This window comes from Macaca fascicularis, chromosome 12, assembly GCF_037993035.2.
Source record: "Macaca fascicularis isolate 582-1 chromosome 12, T2T-MFA8v1.1".
NCBI lineage: Eukaryota > Metazoa > Chordata > Mammalia > Primates > Cercopithecidae > Macaca > Macaca fascicularis.
The window spans coordinates 67560528-67581720 of NC_088386.1; the positions used below are offsets into that span (position 1 = coordinate 67560528).

At 43.5% G+C, this 21193-nt stretch overlaps 1 non-coding gene across 8 annotated transcripts in view; it reads left to right on the forward strand.

Annotated features, from left to right (window-relative positions):
• Window positions 1-21193, forward strand: part of LOC101867089 (methionine aminopeptidase 1D, mitochondrial) — a 94511-nt gene that overhangs the window by 11504 nt on the left and 61814 nt on the right. Inside the window, exon 1 of one of the 8 annotated variants that reach the window (XR_012421216.1) lies at window positions 11745-11956. The exons of the other annotated variants lie outside the window; for them this stretch is intronic. This is a non-coding gene — a transcript (methionine aminopeptidase 1D, mitochondrial). Of the gene's footprint in view, window positions 1-11744; window positions 11957-21193 lie in introns of those variants that run through there. 8 annotated transcript variants of the gene reach the window in all.

Consider the following 21193-nt stretch of genomic DNA (forward strand, 5'->3'; position numbering starts at 1 on the left):
TCCGGAGTTACCACACACAGCAAAGTATGGCTTGTTACCAGATATTTATTATTTATTCATAGTCTAGATGAGGTTTACCAATCAGGAGTCATTTTTATTATAAGTGATATTGTTTCATATCACAGCTGACGTTCTCTTTTTACCAGGTTTCCAGGGGGAAGTGAGCTATAAGGTTAACCCAAGGTCAGATTTGCCCATAGAGAGGTGTCCATTGAGAAAAGCCAGGTAGCAATATTAATACTGGGCAGAATAGAATTTAGGACAAAAAGCATCAAACAGAACAAAGAAGTTCATGGACTTTTTCTGTATCTACATTCACTGTCTGCTTACTGATCTCATCAGTCTGGTGACTCTAAACAACAAACATTAAGCTGTTGACTCCCATATTTATGCCCCAGCCAAGACCTTCCTCCTAAATCCTAGACTCGTACATCCAACTGCCTACTGAACATTTCCACTCGATGTCTTAATAGACATCTCAAAATTAACATGTCCAAAATTCTAAAACTGGACTTCCAATCTCTCCCCTCCCTCCAAAATTTGCTCCACTCCAGATATTCTCACCTTAGTTTTAAGTCTGTCCTGTCAGTTTCTCAGACCATAGACCTTCAAATCACCCTCAATTCCTTTCTTTCTCTCACTCTATATTTAATCTGTCAAGAAATCTTATTGGATCTACCTTTAAGATATACCCAGAATTCAAGCATTTTCTGTCACCCAACTGTCACCACCTGATTTAAGCCACTATCCTATCTGGAGTAGATTACTGCAGACCTTACTACTGGCCTCCCTGTTTCCACCCCTGCCCTCTGCACTTGATTTGCAACACAACAGCCAGACGGATCCGTTAGAGATGTAAGTCAGATCAGGTCATCCTTTGCTCAAAACCTGTTTCACTCAGAGTAGAAACCAAATTCCTTATTCCTGTAAGACCTTGTTCATAGTACTTAATGCTTTTTAACACACTGTATGATAAACTTATCTGTCAAGCTTATTGTCTGTCACCACTCTCCCTCCTAGAATATATGCTCCACAAGGAGAAGGATTTTTGTTTGTTGTTTTTCTTGACGTACTCCAAACATTTAGAACAACACTTGGTACATAATGTGCATTCAATAATGAACGAAAAGTGGTTAATGGTGATGCAATAAAGTTGTTAGCAATGAACCTTTATGAATCAAATAACATGTTGAAATACATAAAGCAAGAGCAGTTAGAAATAAAAAGAAAAATGTATACAATGACAACATAGTGGGAAACTTTAGCATGTTTCTGAGGATTTGGCAATTTAAGTAGCCATAATAAGGTTACTGAGGGTCAGAATGTTATAATTATGTGTATTTTTTACAAATACACATAAAATAGGATAAAACTTGATAAGTTATGTCACTAAAACCTTAATAAGATTTTCTGGAGAGAAAAAATATATAAACTACTTTCTCTGACCACAATGTATTATAATGCATACATTAATGGAAGGAGAAAAGAGGTTTGACCCAAGTGTTGTGGAAATACAAAAAGAACCTAAGTAGTGGGGGACGTGCAGGTAACACTATACTGGCCTTGGAATACATGGTTCTTGTCTTCCATGAGTTTATATTCCTTTAGGGAAATCAGACATGTAAATCCATTATGGCAACAGAGGAAGATGTATGCACAGACAGATGCAAGTAAATAGTGCGGTGGGATCATCCAGTAGAGACTGAGGAGTCAGCTTCGCAGAGGACATGAAGACTGGCCCGAGTCTGAGTCTTTGCAAGTCCTGTGCTTGGTCAGATGAAGAAATTTAGAGATAGAGAGGGCCTCTTGTCCAAAGACAGAGAGAGATGTGAGAGCCTATATAGCCTTCCTGGGATCATTGCTGGTTTAACATGACAGACAAGTAGGGTGAGAGCTAGCAAGTAGCCAGAAGGTAGGTTGGAAGTAGCTAGTTTTGGCCATAGAATATGCAGGATTTGAGTAACTGCAGGGGAGAGCTGAGACATGTGTGTGAGGGATGAAGATAGGCAGACTTCTGTTCCCTTAGGGTTAGAGGAAATGATAGATGTTCATGCAGATAGTTTTCACATGGGAGAGGGGACAGAAAATTCAAAAAGCTGCGTGTCCCTAGTGACTTCTATTTCTGTACACGTTTGCAGAGATTAGAGATGAAATGATGAGGTAGGGGAAAAGGAGAAGAAACTGGTAAGGGATGAGTGGAAGGATTGCCCAGCAGAGTTGAGACCCCAGTGAAATTAGAGACAGTGTATTTGTTGTGGCTTCATTCATTGCCACTGTGTGATTTTCTTCAAACACATGTCACTGTGGGTGTGTAAAAGAGTGGAGGTAGGCCGGGCGCGGTGGCTCAAGCCTGTAATCCCAGCACTTTGGGAGGCCGAGACGGGCGGATCACGAGGTCAGGAGATCGAGACCATCCTGGCTAACACGGTGAAACCCCGTCTCTACTAAAAAATACAAAAAACTAGCCGGGCGAGGTGGCGGGCGCTGGTAGTCCCAGCTACTCGGGAGGCTGAGGCAGGAGAATGGCGTAAACCTGGGAGGCGGAGCTTGCAGTGAGCTGAGGTCCGGCCACTGCACTCCAGCCTCGGTGACAGAGTGAGACTCCGTCTCAAAAAAAAAAAAAAAAAAAAAAAAGAGTGGAGGTAGATCATTGGATTGGCTGAATGCACTAGAAGGACCAGGGAGTGAGAGGCACATGGTTGGCAAGAGAGGTATTGAACTGATGAATCAGAGTCTAGCCTAGGCTGGAAACTTTATAAGGACATGAACCATGTCTATTTTGTTTGTATTGGCATCCCTTATTGGTAAAATGAGCAAACTGGAGAGTAGAAGTCAAGAGAGAAAAGACCGACAGTTTGGGGAAAAAAGGAGTGATCCAAAGATAAGAATTCCCAGCCAGGTTAAAGAGCAGGTATAGTGGGAAGGAGGACGGAGAGAACTGGCAGGGTGAGGTACGGTCTGGAGTTTTACGATGGATGTGACTTCTGAACTTGGTCAAACATTCTTAGTTTAATTGGAGAAAGAAGGCTCATACATATCATAATGCAGAGCAGTATAATAGTGCTCTGTGAATAAGAGAAAGAAAAGATAATTTGAGGCTAGCGTGGTCACTTCACTGAAGAAATTAGTGTTGAATTAGGCCTTGAAGGATGGGTCAAGTCGTCAGCAGAGGGGCTGAGGGGGACATTGCAAAGGGGGGAAGGTAGGGTAGTGGTGGGAAAACCATGTGGACACAGAAGAAGTCAAGACATGTTAAGAGGGTTCCAGAATGGAGAATTTGGCTGGAGTTGAGAGTTTTGTAGGGGAGTTATAGGAGATGATTAATAACACGGGTGAGGAGCAGATTGTGGAGAAGGAGAACCTGGAAGGCCAGCTTAGGGTTTATCTTTATAGGCAGCAGAGACCACTGAAGCTTTTTAACAAGGAAGTGAGATGGTGTCTCCATTTCAATCTGCTACTGGTGTGTTCTGAATGTATTGGAGAGGGAAAGCCATTGCAGTCAGTTAGAACATAGTGGCAGAAACAGAAGGACCTGAACTAGGGTAATGACTGCAGGATGGAAAGGGAGAGATGGAGGCCAAGGAAATGGTACAGAGGAGAAATCATCACGACCTGGTGGTTTGTTGGGAAGGAGACCCGAGGAAGGGGAGGGGCCATCAAAGCACAAAAGGAGGAGTTGGCAGGAACAGAGAACCTAGTAGGAAAAAGAGTTTCTAAGATGAAGTTGCAGGATGACTTAAGTAATTATCAGTGAATTTGGCCACTAGGGATGATGGCAGATTGGAGCAAAATTTAGCAGTAGAAGGAGCTTTGAAAAGTGACAGTTGGGTTGTAGAGAATTGTGGAGGGTTTTTTGTCCCTTCTTTTTTTTTTTTTTTTTGAGGCGGTCTCACTTTGTCATCCAGGCTGGAGTGCAGTGGCGCATTCTCAGCTCACTGCAGCCTCAACCTCCCAGGCCCAAGCGGTCCTCCCACTTCAGTCCCCCAAGTAGCTGGGACTACAGGCGCACACCACCACACCCAGCTAATTTTTTGCATTTTTTTGTAGACATAGGGTTTCACCATGTTGCCCAAGCTGGCTTCAAACTCCTGAGCTCAAGTGATTGATCTGCCCACCTTGGCCTCCCAGAGTGCTAGGATTATAGGTGTGAGCCACCACACCCAGCCCTCTTTTTTTTTTAACAACTTTTTTCATTTCCTTCCTTCCTCCTCTCCTCCCGTCTCCTCTCCTCCCCTCCCCTCCCCTCCCCTCTCCTCTGTCTCGCTCTGTCACCCAGGCTAGAGGACAGTGGTGTAATCTCAGCTCACTGCAACCTGTGCCTCCTGGGTTCAAGTGATTCTTCTGCCTCAGCCTCCCGAGTAGCTGAGATTATAGGCGTGCGCACCTCGCCTGGCTAGGGTATTTTTAGTAAGAGACAGGGTTTCGCCATGTTGGCCAGGCTGGCTTTGAACTCCTGGCCTCAAGTGGTTTGCCTGCCCAATCTTTTTTTTTTTTTTTTGAGATGGAGTCTCTGATCTTTCACCCAGGCCGGAGTGCAGTGGCATGATCTTGGCTCACTGCAACCTCCACCTCCCAGGTTCAAGCGATTCTCCTGCCTCAGCCTCACGAGTAGCTGGGATTACGGGTGCCCGCCACCACACCTGGCTAACTTGTATTTTTAGTAGAGGCGGGGTTTCACCATGTTGGCCAGGCTGGTCTCAAACTCCTGACCTCAAGTGATCTGCCTGCCTCAGTCTCCCAGAGTACTGGGATTGTAGGTGTAAGCCACCACGCCCAGCCTGCACGCTCAATCTTAACAACTTTTTTTGAGATATAATTCACAGTCCATACAGTTCACCTATTTAAGGTGTATAATTCAGTGATTTTTTAGTATATTCAAAGAGTTGTGCAAGTATCACCACAATCAGTTTTACATTTTATCACCCCAAAGAGAAACCTCTTACCCATTAGCAGTCACTCCCCAATCTGCCCATCCCCTCATCCTTAAGCAACCACTAATCTTTCTGTTTCTATAGATTTGCCTCTCCTGGACATTTCATATAATGGAATCATACAACATGCAGTCTTTTGTGACTGACTTCTTTCACGTAGCATGATGTTTTCATGATTCATCCCTATTGTAGCATGTGTCAGTTTATTGCTGTATAATATGCCACTGTATGGATATATCACATTTTGTTTATCCATTCACCAGTTTGTGGACATTTGGGTTATTTCTACTTTCTAGTTCTTACGAATAATGCTACTATGAATATTTGTGTACATGTTTTTGTGCGGGCATATATTTTGTTTTGGTTTTGAAATAGGCTATGTTTAGATACAGAGGGAAGCAAAGAAACTGGTAAGGATGTGGTAAAATTACCACATCCACAAGACAATGTTTATTAAGTACTGAAATATTCCTTTATGAAAGTTAACTTTTGCGATCCTTTCGTCTCTCACGTTTGGAGTCTATATATCACAACCTTGTTTTTCCTTTGAGTCAGCATTGTGATAATTCTGAACATGGGGCCCCATACGCCCTGTGTCTGTCATCAGGAAGATTATGATTAAGATCAAATAGAAATAGGTCAGGAGAGAAAAGAGCTCCCTGGCCTTATTCTCCTCAAACTAGCTGACGTTCCTGAATACCAGCCTCTTTAAGAATTGATATTTCAAAGGACAACTCCTCTCTGTCGTCTTCTGTCCTCTCTCCCCTACTTTGTGCTCTGTGCATAGCAGCTGTTCAGGACATCGCCGAGCGCAGGGGCACTGCAATCAGAAAAGCGAGGGACACAGCAGGAGAAGGCTGTTCTGGGGCCAGTGAGTGGGAGACAGGACAAACAGCTAGACAGCAGTGTGATGGCTTCACTGTGGGGTGAAGCATGGGGGAGATTATCAATTACCTAGATTTTAAAAAGAGAGCCCTCGAACACCTCTGTCACTGGTCACTTTTACCAAAGCCTTCTAACTCAACGGAAGGAGACGCTGCACTTTAAAGAAAAATCACCGCTGCAGAAGAGAGTCTTGCAAAGCCAGTTTTAGTGGCTTAGTATTTTGGGGTAGCTTGTTTCATGAGGGTCAGATTAATTTTCTAATGCTGTTTTCTACCTTAATGTTACTGCTTTAATCATTAGAATACCACCAGTTCCTTCAGGCAATAGGAAGCTATTGAAGATTTAATGAGATTCATACTGCTTATGCTTAAATGTTGATGACTTCCTGCATGCATATTAATCATTCCTGACCTTGATCTCAAATTCCTTCCCGGTACAAATTCTCATTAAACATACCTACTAGATCTCCCAGTGTTCACTGAATACCTGGTTTGTTTCCAAAAGTACATAAAAGAACATTAAGTCTCATGTTCAGTGTGTGTCAGATGTTCAGTACCCTTGTCTGATTTGTTTTCCAATTCTTATTGTGACTGTAAATCTGGAGAATTTGGGGGAAGAAAAATCAGTAACTCTTAACAGGGGATTTAGCCTAGTTTACAAGACTGTATGATCTGTGCAGCAGACCTTGAACACGCCTAATTGCTTGTCTAGGTCAGTACGTCCAACTGCCAACTCTCAGAGCCCATCCAGGCCACAGAGCATTTCCGGGTGGCTTGTGTGCGTGCTCCGGCTGTCGAGCAGCAGGACTTGGCCTCTGTCCCCAGCTTCACTGGCCCCATCTTTTAGTTCAGGTCCACCCCCTCCTGCCTCAGAGGCCTGGGAAACCCAGCCTGGCCACCTGGTGTCCTCATGCCCAGCATCTACGCATCTGCCCCAGTTGTCCCCTCAGCCACAGTGGCAGATTTCTTGACTTAACAGTTCTTCCCTGAACTAGGACTGGGGGCAGGAGTTGTTAGAGAAGGGAGAGGAAAGGTGACAGGTCTCAGGAGTCTGAGGGAAGATGAAAGTGAGAGCAAAGGAGTGTGGGAGAGGGAGATCATATCCGTGGAAGAGAAATATGTCAGAATATGAGGGTGATGAGGCCTGTATACAAAGACAGGATGGCAGGGGGAAGAAGTAGGTGAGTACATAAAGGAGCTTGGATATGTGGGTGCTGGTCACTGAAATGAGGAACAAAAGAGGGAAATTTGCGTGTGAAAGAGGCCACATGTGAGAGAATAGAGAGAGCAAAACGACAGCTTTGCCTGGCAGAACGTGACCATGCACAGCATTGGGAGATATAGTCTGGTGAAGCATTTTTTCCAATTTGTAAATGTATTTATAACAAAGAAATTTATTATTATTATTACTTTTTCTTTTTTTTTTTTTTTTTTGAGACAGAATCTTGCTGTCACCCAGGCTGGAGTGCAGTGACATGATCTTGGCTCATTGCAACCTCTGCCTCCTGGGTTCAAGCGATTCTTCTGGCTCAGCCTCCTGAGTAGCTGGGACTACAGGTGCGCACCACCATGCCCAGCTAATTTTTTGTATTTTTTTAGTAGAGATGGGGCTTCACCATGTTGGCCAGGCTGGTCTCGAACTCCTGACCTCAAATGATCTGCCCGCCTCGGTCTCTGAAAGTGCTAGGATTACAGGCGTGAGCCACTGTGCCCAGCCTACTTTTTTTTTTTTGAGAGGGAATCTCGCTCTGTCACCCAGGCTGGAGTGCAGTGGCGCGATCTTGGATCACTGCAACCTCCACTTCCTGGGTTCAAGCAATTCTTCTGCCTCAGCCTTCCCAAGTAGCTGGGATTACAGGCGCCAGCCACCACGCCTGGCTAATTTTTGTATTTTTTTTTTTTTTTTTTTGAAATGGAGTCTTGCTTTGTCCCCAGGCTGGAGTGCAGTGGCACCATCTCGGCTCACTGCAAGCTCCACCCCCTGGGTTCACACCGTTCTCCTGCCTCAGCCTCCGGAGTAGCTGGGACTACAGGCGCCCGCCACCACACCTGGCTAATTTTTTGTATTTTTAGTGGAGACAGGGTTTCACCGTGTTAGCCAGGATGGTCTCGATCTGCTGACCTCATGATCCGCCTGCCTCGGCCTCCCAAAGTGCTGGGATTACAGGCGTGAGCCACCGCCCCCAACCAAATTTTTGTATTTTTAATAAAGACAGTGTTTTACTATGTTGGCCAGGCTGGTCTTGAACTCCTGACCTCAGGTGATTTGCCCGCTTCAGCCTCCCGAAGTGCTGGGATTACAAGCGTGAGCCACCGTGCCTGGTCAGAAATTTATCATTATAAAAACACAGATATATACTTAGCATATTACATTACATTGGGATTATTTTAGGTTGTCCCAAAGGTGTAGTCATTTGATTCAGAGACATAGCCTGCTTGCTGGCATGTTGGTTGTTTAAAATGTGGCCTGTTCTGACCAAGAAGTTGGACAGTATTGGTTTTGATGACTGTCTTGCCACTTATTTTTTAAAATGTGGTAATTTTTACATCCAGATAGTTTTTCATCTTTTTTTTTTTTTTTTTTTAGACGGAGTCTCGCCCTGTTGCCCAGGCTGGAGTGCAGTGGCACTATCTCGGCTCACTGCAACCTTCGCCTCCCAGGTTCAAGCGTAGCAGGGACTACAGGCGCCTGCCACCATGCCCGGCTGATTTTTTTTACTTTTAGTAGAGATGGGGTTTCACCATGTTAGCCAGGATGGTCTTGAACTCCTGACCTTGTGATCTGCCCACCTCAGCCTCCCTAAGTGCTGGGATTACAGGTGTGAGCCACGGTGCCCTGCCTAGTTTTTCATCTTTTTAAAGCACATTTCTGCTGATACCATTTGACTGGATAGGTGAAAAGATATCCATTTTGCAAAGTAGATTTTTTATATTTAGTGATCAAAAATCTTTATCTTTTAAAAACAATTTTTATAAAATAGCCACAAAATTTCATACCCTTTAACTTATTTACTTAACTCCACTTCTAGAAATCTATATTTAGAAAATAATTCAGTCGGCACGGTGGCTCACGCCTGTAATCCCAGAGGTCAGGAATTTGAGACCAGCCTGACCAAAAATGGTGAAACCCGTCTCTGCTAAAAATACAAAAATTAGCCAAGCGTGGTGGTGCCCACCTGTAATCCCAGCTACTTGGGAGGCTGTAGCAGGATAATCACTTGAACCCAGGAGGTCGAAGTTGCAGTGAGCCGGGATCGCACCACTGCACTCCAGCCTGGGCGACAGCGAGACTCCCTCTCAAAAAGAAGGAAAATAAGGCCGGGCGCGGTGGCTCACGCCTGTAAACCCAGCACTTTGGGAGGCCGAGGTGGGCGGATCACGAGGTCAGGAGATCGAGACCGTCCTGGCTAACATGGTGAAACCCTGTCTCTACTAAAAATACAAAAAATTACCCGGGCGTGGTTGCGGGCGCCTGTAGTCCCAGCTATTCGAGAAGCTGAGGCAGGAGAACAGCGTGAACCCGGGAGGCGAAGCTTGTGGTGAGCCAAGATGGCGCCACCGCACTCCAGCCTGGGTGACTGAGCGAGACTCCCTCTCAAAAAAAAATAAAATAATTAGAGATGCTGGCAAAGATTTAGGTTCAAGGATGTTTATTACAGTGTCGCTTATATTAATATTAGCAAAGAACTGGAAATAGCCTAAATGTCCAATAAAATACATTATTAAGTAAGTTATGATTTATTCGTAAGTTGAGATGGGCTGTTGTATGGTCATTAAAATACTGCCTATTAAACTATTATACTTCCTCCAATTCATTCTCCACACTGCAGTCAATTGACCTTTGAAAAAGTACATTGTGGCCAGACATGGTGGCTCACGCTTGTAATCCCAGCACTTTGGAAGCCAAGATGGGAGGATCACTTAAGGTCAGGAGTTCAAGACCAGCCTGGGCAACACAGTGAGACCCCCATCTTTATAAGACATTTAAAAATTAGCTGGGTATGGTGGCATGTGCAGGTAGCTACTTGGGAGGCTGAGGCAGAGGATTGCTTTAGCCCAGGAGTTTAAGGCTGCAGTGAGCTATGATTGTGCCACTGCATTCCAACCTGGGCAACAGAGTGGGACTCTGTGTCTTAAAACTATAAAAATAGAGAGCCAGGTATAGTGGCTCATGCCTGTAATCTTAACACTTTGGGAGGCTGAGGACAGGCAGATCACTTGAGGTCAGGAGTTTCGAGACCAGCCTGGCCAATATAGTGAAACTCTGTCTCTACCAAAAAAAAAAAAAAATTACCTGGGCGCAGTCACATGTGCCTGTAATCCCAGCTACTCAAGAGGCTGAGGCAAGAGAATTGCTTGAACCCAAGAGTCAGAGGTTGCAGTGAGCTGAGATCATGCCACTGCACTCCAGCCTAGGTGACAGAGTGAGACCCTGTCTCAAAAAAAAAAAAAAAAATATATATATATATATATATATATATATATATATATATATATATATATATAAAAGGCACAGTGTCTCATGCCTGTAATCCCAGAAGTTCGAGGCCAGCCTGAGCAACAGGGCAAAACCCTGTCTCTACAAAAAAAATACAAAAATTAATTAGCCAGGCATGGTGGTGTGCACCTGTAGTCCCAGCTACTTGGGAGGCTGAAGTGGGAGGATTGCTTGAGCTGGGGAGGTGGAGGTTGCAGTGAGCCAAGATGGCGCCACTGTACTGCAGCCTGGGCGACAGAGCCAGACCTTGCCCCCACCCCCAGAAGGAAGGAAGGGAGGGAGGATTTTAAAAGTACATTGGATCATTTCACTCCCCCTTAAAATCTTTTCTTGGCTTCTCATTCTAGTCACTATAAGTTCCTGACCTCCAAGGCTCCCTGGCCTCATCCCATTACTCTGGTCTCCAGTCCTTCCACTCCTGTCCACTGGCCTGCCCCTCAGGTGCTGTAATTCTCTAGGCACTTTCCTCCTTGGGATCTTTGCATATGTTGTTCCTCATGCTTGAACCATCTTTCCCCAACTCTTCATCTGGTTAATTCCTGCTTGTTCTTGAGGTCTTCATCTCATTGTCATTTTAAGAGAGGGATTTCCTGACCTCTCTACCCAAAGGAGAGGCCCCAGATATATTCTGTCACTGTGGTCTATGTTTCTTCTTTGTAACATATATCACATTTTAAAATCATATGTTCATTTGTATGGCTCTTTAATTCCCAGATTCCCTCTGGACTTGGTCTTTTTCCTCTCTTTTCTGGAGGAGTTCCTCAAGTTTCTTCTCTATCCCTTCAATTGAGGTTTTCATTTCTGTTGCCATATTTAAATCTCCAAGAGTCTGTCTTGTTCCATGAAAGGTTTTATATAAAGGTTTTATATATATATAATATATATACATATATATTATATATATTATATATATATAAAACCTTTATATGTACATATATTATATATATATAAAACCTTTCATGGAACAAGACAGACTCTTGGAGAGAGTGTGTATATATATATATATATATATACACATATATATATATATACATACACACACACACATACACAGAGTCTAGGTCCTTTCCTCCTTGGAAATATATAATATGTTTTTTATATATATATACACACACACGTGTGTGTGTGCGCGCGCACGCGTGTGTGTATGTGTGTGTGTGTGTGTATGTATATATGTATAAAATAGAGACAGAGGGGTCTCTCTGTGTTTCTCAGGCTGGTCTTGAACTCCTGAGTTCAAACAATCCTCCCGCCTCAGCCTCCCAAAGTACTGGAATTATAGGCGTGAGCCACCATGCCCAGCCCCATGAAAGTTTTTAAAAATAGAATTCTATTCTTGTTTTGTGGTTGGAATATTTTTCTTGAGTATATTATTAATAGTTTTCTAGAAAATTTCTTCTCTGTATAGTCTCTGAATTCTTCTTTCTTTCTAGCCTAGGATGGAGTGCAATGCAGTGGCAGCTCAAGTGATCCTCCTATTTCACACTCTTTCATAGATAGGACTGCAGGCATCCATTACCACACCCAGCTAATTTTTAAATATTCTGTAGAGATGGAGTCTCACTGTGTTGCCCAAGTTGGTCTTAAACTCCTGGTCTCAAGTGATCCTCCCACCTCAGCCTCCCAGACTGCTGGGATTACAGGTATGAGCCACTGCGCCTGGCTTCTTTCTTTTGTTTGATATTTGTCTTTTATATTAGAGGTTCTCAGATATCTGGAAATCCATGGTTGTCTGCTTCTATGTAAGAGTGGGGGATTTAAAAACCTCAGTGGACTCATGAAAGACAAGGAAAGATTATAGAAGACTAAGAAGACTTTACAACTAATTACATTGTGGAATACTGAATTGGATCCTGGAACAGAAAAAGAATTTTAGTGGAGAAATTGGTAAAATTTACCTGGAAAGTCAAGGCCTTGCTGCCAACATTCTGGAAGATAAATAGAAGGGCAGAAAGCTAATAGCTGGTGGGAGGTGGTGGTGGGGTGGGGAGGGGATGGGGGTGTCCTAGCATCCAAGTATGCAGTTGTTCACTTAATCTCCCTCATCACTCATCATAGTACCCCACCCTTAACTGGGATACTATGTTGCTAGGCTTCTCCAGTTAGAGACCTCTCTGTTTTATTCTCTCTTAAGAATGTTTTACTCTCTCCTAAGAATAATTCTGCCAAAATGGTAGAGGGGTAGTCATTACATTTTGTAGAGTATGAAATCTGGAGGTTAGCAGTTCTTCGTTTTAGTTCCACTTTACTCTTGTATCGAAAGATACCTGGTATCACCAGTTGACTCCTGGAAGTTCTTGCCTTTCTCTACCACCTGAACAGGATTATGTTTTCTTGGTTCTGCTGCCATTTACTTCCTATTATCTGCTTTTCAGCTTCTGGTCTTTTTTTGCTTGTTTCCTGTTGTCTCCTCTCCTGTTCTCTAATCTTATAGGGTCATGCCTTAATCTACAAGAGAGGCAGCAAAGGTAGATGTTTATTTGAACTTTGGACTTCTGAAATGAATTTTCTTGCATCTTGACCAGAAATATTGCCCTTATATATGTCATATTTTGTTTCATTTTAATTCAGTTTTATAATTTCTTTTTTTTTTTTTGAGATGGAGTCTTACTCTGTCGCCCAGGCTGGAGTGCAGTGGTGTGATCTCATCTCACTGCAACCTCCTCCTCCCAGGTTCAAGCGATTCTCCTGCCTCAGCCTCCCAAGTAGCTGGAATTACAGGTGCGCACCACCACGCTCAGCTAATTTTAGTATTTTTAGTAGAGACAGGGTTTCACCATGTTGGTCAGGCTGGTCTCAAACTCCTGACCTCGTGATCCACCCACTTCAGCCTCCCAAAGTGTTTGGGATTACAGGCGTGAGCCACCACGCCCAGCCCAGTTTTATAATTTCTTTTGTGGGACTAACCCTTATCTAATTTTCAATCCTTTTCCTTTACCTAGTGACAATTACCCAATTTCTCAAACAATTTACTGGGTCTTATCACCTCTGATATGATGATAGTGTGAACGGCCTCAAGTTTTCTGCAAGTCCTTTTTTTTTCTTTAATTAAATTCAAGACAACACTGTTAATCTTTGAAGACTATCCATGAATCACATTTTTGTCCATAGCCCTAATTTTTCCTTTAACTTTTTTTGCTCTAATACTTCATGTCTGGTAATTTTGTTAGTCAGAAATCTACCACTTACCACTCATGGGATGAAAAAAACACAGTCCTTACCCTGAGGGAACTTACAGTCTAATGGAAGGTACAGGTGAATGTGAAGGTAATGGCAGTCTGTATTAAGGGCTGTGATGAAGGGAAGCACGGTGGCTGTGAAGCACAGCAGCAGGACATCTCCTCCAGTCTTAAAGGATCAAAGATGTCCCAGAGAAGGAGACATTTAAGAAAAGACCTGAAGGATGAATGGTAGTGAAGCAAGAGTATTCAAGGTAGAGGAATAGCATAAACAAAGGCCTCAAAGGAAAAGAATGTGTTACGTTTGAAGCAATGCCATGAGAGTCCTGGGACAAGGGCCAGGTTTTAAGTGATGAGGCCTACGAGGTAACTAGGGTCTAGATCATAAAAAGTTTGTTTATGCTGAAGGTGGGTTAAAAATAAAAAAATAAGGCTGAGCACATTGGCTTAGCCTGTAATCCCAGCACTTTGGGAGGCTGAGGCAGGTCCATGACAAGGTCAGGAGTTCAAGGCCAGCCTGGCCAACATGGCGAAACCCTGTCTCTACTAAAAATACAAAAATTAGCTGGGTGTGGTGGTGGGCGCCTATAATCCCAGCTACTTGGAAGACTGAGGCAGGAGAATTGCTTGAACCTGGGAGGCGGAGGTTACAGTGAGCCGAGATCATGCCATTGCACTCCAGCCTGGGTGACAAGAGCAAGACTCCATCTCCAAAAAAATATATATATATATATTTTTTTTTGTGTGTGTGTGTATATATATATATGTGTATATATATATGTGTGTATATATATATATTTAAATTTGTGAAGTATATTAATGTGGTAGATTACAAAAACGCTACCAGTTCTTCCCCTCTCTGTATGTTCCTTTGTAATACGACTTGGAGGCTCCTCCCATCAAAAAGTCAGCTCTGTTTTTAACAGTCTTTTAATCTAGGTTTGGCCATGTAACTTCTTTGGCCAATGGGATGACCATAAGCAGAGGCTTGAAAGGCACTTCTGTATTGGAGCTTACTTTCTGCTGCCCCGGGAACACTGAGACCATCACCATCTGATTGAGCCAGGCTGGTCTGCTGGATGATGAAAGACACATGGCTAAGTTTTCACTATCACCCCAGGTAACACTCAGCCAAACTTCAGACATGGAGCTGAGGCCATCTTGGACCACCTCAGCCTCAGCTGACCTCTGGCTAAGCTGACCCAGACCAGAAGAACTAGCTAAAATATAGACTCATAAAAAATTTAAATTTTGTTTGTTTGTTTGATTTTTGAGAGAGAGGGTCTCACTCTGTCGTCTAGGCTGGAGTGCAGTGGTGTGATCATGGCTCACAGCAGCCTCAACCTTGCTGGGCTCAGGTGATACTCCCACCTCAGACTCTCGGGTAGATGGGGCTACAGGCGCATGCTACCATGCCCAGCTAATTTTTGTATTTTTTTTAAAGATGGGGTTTCGCCATGTTGCTCAGGCTGGTCTTGAACTTGTGGGCTCAAATGATCTACCAACCTCAGCTTCCCAAAGTGCCAGGATTATAGGCCTGAACCACCATGCTCGGCCAGAAGTGTTGTTTTAAGACACTAATTTGGCCAGGCGCAGTGGCTCACGCCTGTAATCCCAGCACTTTGGGTGGCCAAAGTGGGCGGATCACGAGGTCAGGAGATTGAGACCATCCTGGCTAACCTAGTGAAACCCTGTCTCTACTAAAAATACAAAAAAAATTGACCAGTAGTGGTGGCGGGCACCTGTAGTCCCAGCTACTCGGGAGACTGAGGCAGGAGAATCGCTTGAACCCAGGAGGTGGCGCTTGCAGTGAGCCGAGATCACGCCACTGCACTCCAGCCTGGGCGACAGAGCGAGATTCCGTCTCAAAAAAAAAAAACCAAAAAAACAAAAGACACTAATTTTTAGGGTGACATGTGATACAGCCAGAGGTAACCCATACAGTTAAGATGTTTAGACTGTATAATAAGGGTAGATGGGGAGACGAGGAGGATTATAAGCAAGGATGTGACGTGTTCAGATTAACATGGTGTAAAGATCTCACTTCAGGGAGAAGGATGATTTGGAAGAGGATGACTCTGGAAACAGAGAGACTAGTGGGGAAGCAATTGCAAGCATTTTGAGTGATAGATGATTGCCTGAGTCAGGGTGATGGGAGTAGAGGGAAGTGAATCATTTTAGGAGATATTTGTGAAGTAGATTCACATTGGTGTTGCTTGGGTTTGGGGATGATGATGATGGAAAGGGATGAGAGGTGACTGACCCCCTGAGCCCCAGGCTCTGTCTTGGGTAGTTGAGTGAGGAAGGATGAAATTTGGAAAAGTATATCATCAGTTTGTTTGTTTTTTGAGACGGAGTCTCACTCTGTCACCAGGTTGGAGTGCAGTGGCACGATCTCGGCTCACTGCAACTTCCGCCTTCCGGGTTCAAGCGATTCTCCTGCCTCACCCTCCCGAGTAGCTGGGACTACAGGCGCGTGCCGCCACACCTGGCTAATTTTTGTATTTTTAGTTGAGATGGGGTTTCACCATGTTGGCCAGGATGGTCTCGATCTCTTGACCTCATGATCCGCCCACCTCAGCCTCCCAAAGTGCTGGGATTACAGGGGTGAGCCACCACACCCAGCAGAATATGATCAGTTTAACTTGGGTCATGTTGAGTGTGAAGTGCCTGGAGACAGCCAAGAGGAGAGTTCCAGTAAGTAGAGGAGATAAACATGTCAGGCAAGTTCTGGAGAGGGACCTGGGCTGAAGGTACAGATGTGGAGGTCAAAAGCATATGGTGACAATATAAGCTCCATAGGGGAAGGTGGATTGTTTGAGAAGAAGAGGAGCAAGGACAGAACCCTAAGGAAAACTGATATGTAAGGGGTGATCAGGGAAAAGAAGCCTACAAAGGAGAATGAAGAGTAGCCAGAGAAGTAGGAAGGCTCTATAGTTAATTACTTTTTAGTTAATATTTTAGATAAATTGTCATCAGATGTTGAGGTAAGTTTCCAAATGTAACATGGCTGGCCTCTCAGCACCAATCCTACATTTCCAGGTGCCCCTAGACACCCTCACGTAGGGTGCCATTTCACATTCAGTAAGTCCAAAGTCAAACTCTAAATCTTCCCTGGACCGGAAGCAACTCATATTCCTGTGTTGCCTCTTTCTGTTAGTAGCACCTCTGTTCTCCCAATCACCTTTTTTTTTTTTTTTTTTTTTTGGAAACAGAGTCTTACTCTGTTGCCCAGGCTGGCTCGAACTCCTAGGCTCAAACAATCCTCCTGCCTCAGCCTTGCTGGTAGCTGGGACTGTAGATGTGTACCACTACACACGGCTCAGAGTAATTTTGGAACACCTTTTCTCTGATATGTATGTATTCAACCAATTGTCAAGTTATGTAAAGGACACCTCTGCAGTCTCTCGTATTCATTCACCACTTTGTGGTGATTCCCTAAATCACCACAAAGTTTAATCTCTCTTTGCTTCTCATCTGGCCTCTTGTGATAGCCTCCTAACTGTATCATCTTCATTATCCACTCCAAGCCATTCTCCCCTTTTCATTTCCCTAAGGAGTCATTTTTGCTATTGGCATTACCCTATTGAAAAACTTTAATAGTTTGCTGAATTAAAGGTAAGCTGTTTATCCTAAGCACTTTAACTCCTTCAGAGTGTGGTCAAAGCTTACTCCTCTGCATAAGCATACTCATTACCTTAGCAAAAACTAGATCAGTCAACCCTAATGTATTATGGGCTTTTATAACTCTGCTATACCTTTACCTTCAGTCTAGAATGTTGTTCCCTCATTTTTGTCAAAATCCTATCTATAAATAAGGACTCTTACAAGCATCATTATCTTTGTAGAGCCTTTCTTGATCTTCCCTAATAGTTATGACTTTGCCTCTCTGCGTACCTGTCTGTCCATCTCTTCCTTCCTTCCACCCCATGAGTTAGGGCTCAATTGCAGGAAACTGAAGGCATTCTAGCTATTTAAGCAAAAGTGCCTTTAATATAGGAATTGGGTGTTTCTAATTGTTGAGAAGTTAGAGAAATAGCCTGTAGACTGAGCCTGAAGGAACAACTTCCAGAACAGTTGCTCTGAACTGGCCCATAAGGGGAGCAAGTAGAACTGGCCTACCAGGGAAACTAAGCTGCCACCACCTCTAACTGCTTCTCAGTATTCACAAAGCTATTGTGGGACACTAGAATGCTGCTGCAGGAGAACCTAACACTGTTTGGAATGAGATGATTCAGTACAGTAGGTGGAAGTGAGTCCTGTAAACTAATGTTTGCTTATTAAGAATGGAGGCAAGCCAGGCACGGTGGTATGAGCCTGTAGTCCCAGCTACTCGGGTGGCTGAGGTGGAAGAATGGATTGAGCCCAGGAGGTCGAGGCTTCAGTGAGCAGTGATCACACCACTGCACTGCAGCCTCGGCAACAGAGTGATACCCTATCTCAAAAAATAAAAATAAAAAATAAAATAATACAATTGAATTTGAATTTACATCTTTCTCTGAAATAAGAGGCTCATTTAAGAGACATTTCTGGGTAGTACAGAGGTAGGAACACAAGACTATAGGAGGAGGAGTAACCTCAGTTCTGGATTTAACTTCCCCTGTGACCTTGAGCAAGTCTCTTAGCTGGCAGCCTATGGCTTCAGCTGCCGTGTCTTTATTGATGGCTCCTGAAATCTGACTGTCCTGTGAAGCTGGAGATTAGTCTGTCCCAGTGGTTCTAAACCTCAGTGTGCATTAGAATCATCTGGTGGGCTTGTTGACTGATCACTTAGCTCTTTTAGAACCTGTGTTAAAAACAAGAGCTCGTGAAGAGGAATTCACCATCTCTGGCACCTGGATTGTTCTAACGAGTTCCCAGGTGATGGTAATGATGTACTTGGCGGAATCACACCACTGCAGTGTCTGTGTGTCCAAAATGGAGCTCATCATCTTTGCCTGCAAATCTGCTCCTCCTCCTCTTTTCCCTGTTTAGGTTAGTAACCTTAGCATTTACCAGGGTCATAAGCCAGAAATGGCGGGGGAGAAGAGGGTAGGTAGGTAGTTTCTAGGCTTCTCCTTCTCCTTCATCCCAACACACAGCCACTGTAGATTCTGCCTCCTTGGTGGCTTCCCAATCAGGCCATTATCACTTGTCCCCTTCCATAGTACAATAACCTTTTTGTTTATTTTCATCTCCAACCTGCCCCAAACCCCAGCCCAACCCAGCCAATCCATTCTGCAGATATTTCTACAGTGTAATAGATCGGCCGGGCGCGGTGGCTCACGCCTATAATCCCAGCACTTTGGGAGGCCGAAGCAGGTGGATCACCAGGTCAGGAGATCGAGACCGTCCTGGCCAACATGGTGAAACTCCGTTTCTACTAAAAATACAAAAATTAGCTGGGCGTGGTGGTGTGTGCCTGTAGTCCCAGCTACTCAGGAGGATGAGGCAGGAGAATTGCTTGAACCCAGGAGGCGGAGTTTGCAGTGAGCCAAGATAGCACCACTGCAATCCAGCCTGGGTGACTGAGCAAGACTCCATCTCAAAAAAATAAAATAAAAAAGAAGGTAATAGATCATAACTTTTCTCTGCTCAAGATGCTTTATTGTCTTCCTGGCCGGGCATGGTGGCTCAAACCTGTGATCCCAGCACTTTGGGAGGCAGGCAGATCATCTGAGGTCAGGAGTTCGAGACCAGCCTGGACAACATGACGAAACTCCGTCTCTGCTAAAAATATAAAAATTTGCTGGGCATGGTGGTGGGCTGAGGAATGAGAATCGCTTGAACCTGGGAGGTGGAGGTTGCATTGAGCCAAGATTGCCCCACTGCATTCCAGCCTGGGCAACAAGAATGAAAAAAAAAAAAAAAAAAAGATGCTTTCATGTCTTCCCATAGTTTCTAAGATAAAATTTAAGTTCCTTATTTTAGAATACAAAGCCCTTCCTATTCTGACCCTCAGCCTACATCTCTAATCTTGTGATGGACCCTCTTCCGTCAAGCCTTAGCACCTATAAACTTTATAAAACCTACTCTCTGTGAATTGCGCATGCCACTAATTTTCATCTAGCAATACATTTCTGCTCATTCTTTAAAATTCATCTCAAGTACCATTTGATTTAGATGAGCCACCTCTTGATTCCAGTGGCTTCCTGATCATACCTCTAGTGCTATATTGTAACCATCACTTAATTAGTTCATCATTTTTTCTCTTCTAGACTATAAATTACTTGAACATATGGATTTGAGTCAATAGGTATAGGTAAGGCACGGGAATCTGCATGTTCAACGAATTCCTCGGGGCATTCTAGGGCTCCAATCTCAGGTTTGTTTGTCTGTTTTTCTTTTGTTTTGTTTTGTTTAGACGGTGTCTTGTTCTATCTCCAGGCTGGAGTGCAGTGGTGCAATCTTGGCTCACTGCAACCTCCCGGGTTCAAGCAATTCGCCTGCCTCAGCCTCCCAAGTAGCCGCGACTACAGGTGCATGCCTGTAGCCTGGCTAATTTTTATATTTTTAGTAGAGATGGGGTTTCACCATGTTGGTCAGGATGGTCTCTATCTCCTGACCTCGTGATCCACCAGCCTCAGCCTCCCAAAGTGCTGGGATTACAGGCGTGAGCACCGTGCCCGGCCTAATCTCAGTTTTAAGTGGTTTTTAAAATCTACTTCGACTCTGAAATATCAAGGCTTTTTTTTTTTTTTTTTTTTGCAATTTAATTGGTATTGGGGAGGGCAGGTAAAGCTTTCGGGTAGTTGATTAAAAACAGCAACAAAGAAAGCAGAGGCTGTCTTCTTTCGTGCCCACAATAAGAGCTTATACTGAAATTTAGAGTAAAGTAGATAAATAGAAATAAGATAAATACCCTTATTTCATTTAAGAGTGTTTGCACAATGTGTCCAATTCTTATTCACTAGTTCTAAAACTATTTATTGAGGGCTTACTATATGCCAGACACTGTTCTAGTCATTTGGAGTACATCAACACAGAGAAAACCCCTACCCTCTAGGAGTTTCCATTGGTAGGCAATAAGCAAATAAAATAAGTAAAGCAAAGTATCTTAGAAGGTGATGAGTACTATGGAGAAAATAGAACATTTAAAGGGGCTTTCTTTTACTTGTCAGTGTTTAGTAATAAATTACTAGAGAGAGTAATTTTTAAAAATTTGAGCTATTTAAATAAGCCATACTTTAAAAGGCAGGATTTAACCTACATGTAATCAGAAGAGAACTTGGGATTTGCAAAATTCAGGTCTGGTTTCCTTTTATAAAGTTGACAGTAAATGGCTTTCCCATTATGTCAATAGGAAATAAATAATTTAGTGACTCAGGGAATTGCTTCCAAGGAGTCAAAAGTAAATTATGTTTATACAAATGTTTTTACTACTGTTAAAAAAAAGCCACAAACCAGAAAAAAATTGTTTTGTACTTGTCTACAAGGCAGAGTTAATTTTATTATTAAAAAAATACCTATACTCTAAAACCTCTTCTATTATCTCCTCACCTCTTCGTTTTTATTTTTTGTTTGCATTTTCCCGTTTAGGTAAAAAGATATTGGTCCTTTTAGAATTCATAGGGATGGAATGGTATGAAGAAGCACAGGACTTCTGGTATGGAATGAGGAAGCTGGAGACTTAGCTTAACCTCTCTGGGGTGCTTAGAACTAAGTAAGAGAAGCAGTCTGTTTTTGCAAGGAAAATCACTTCTCCATCTTTACTCTCAAATA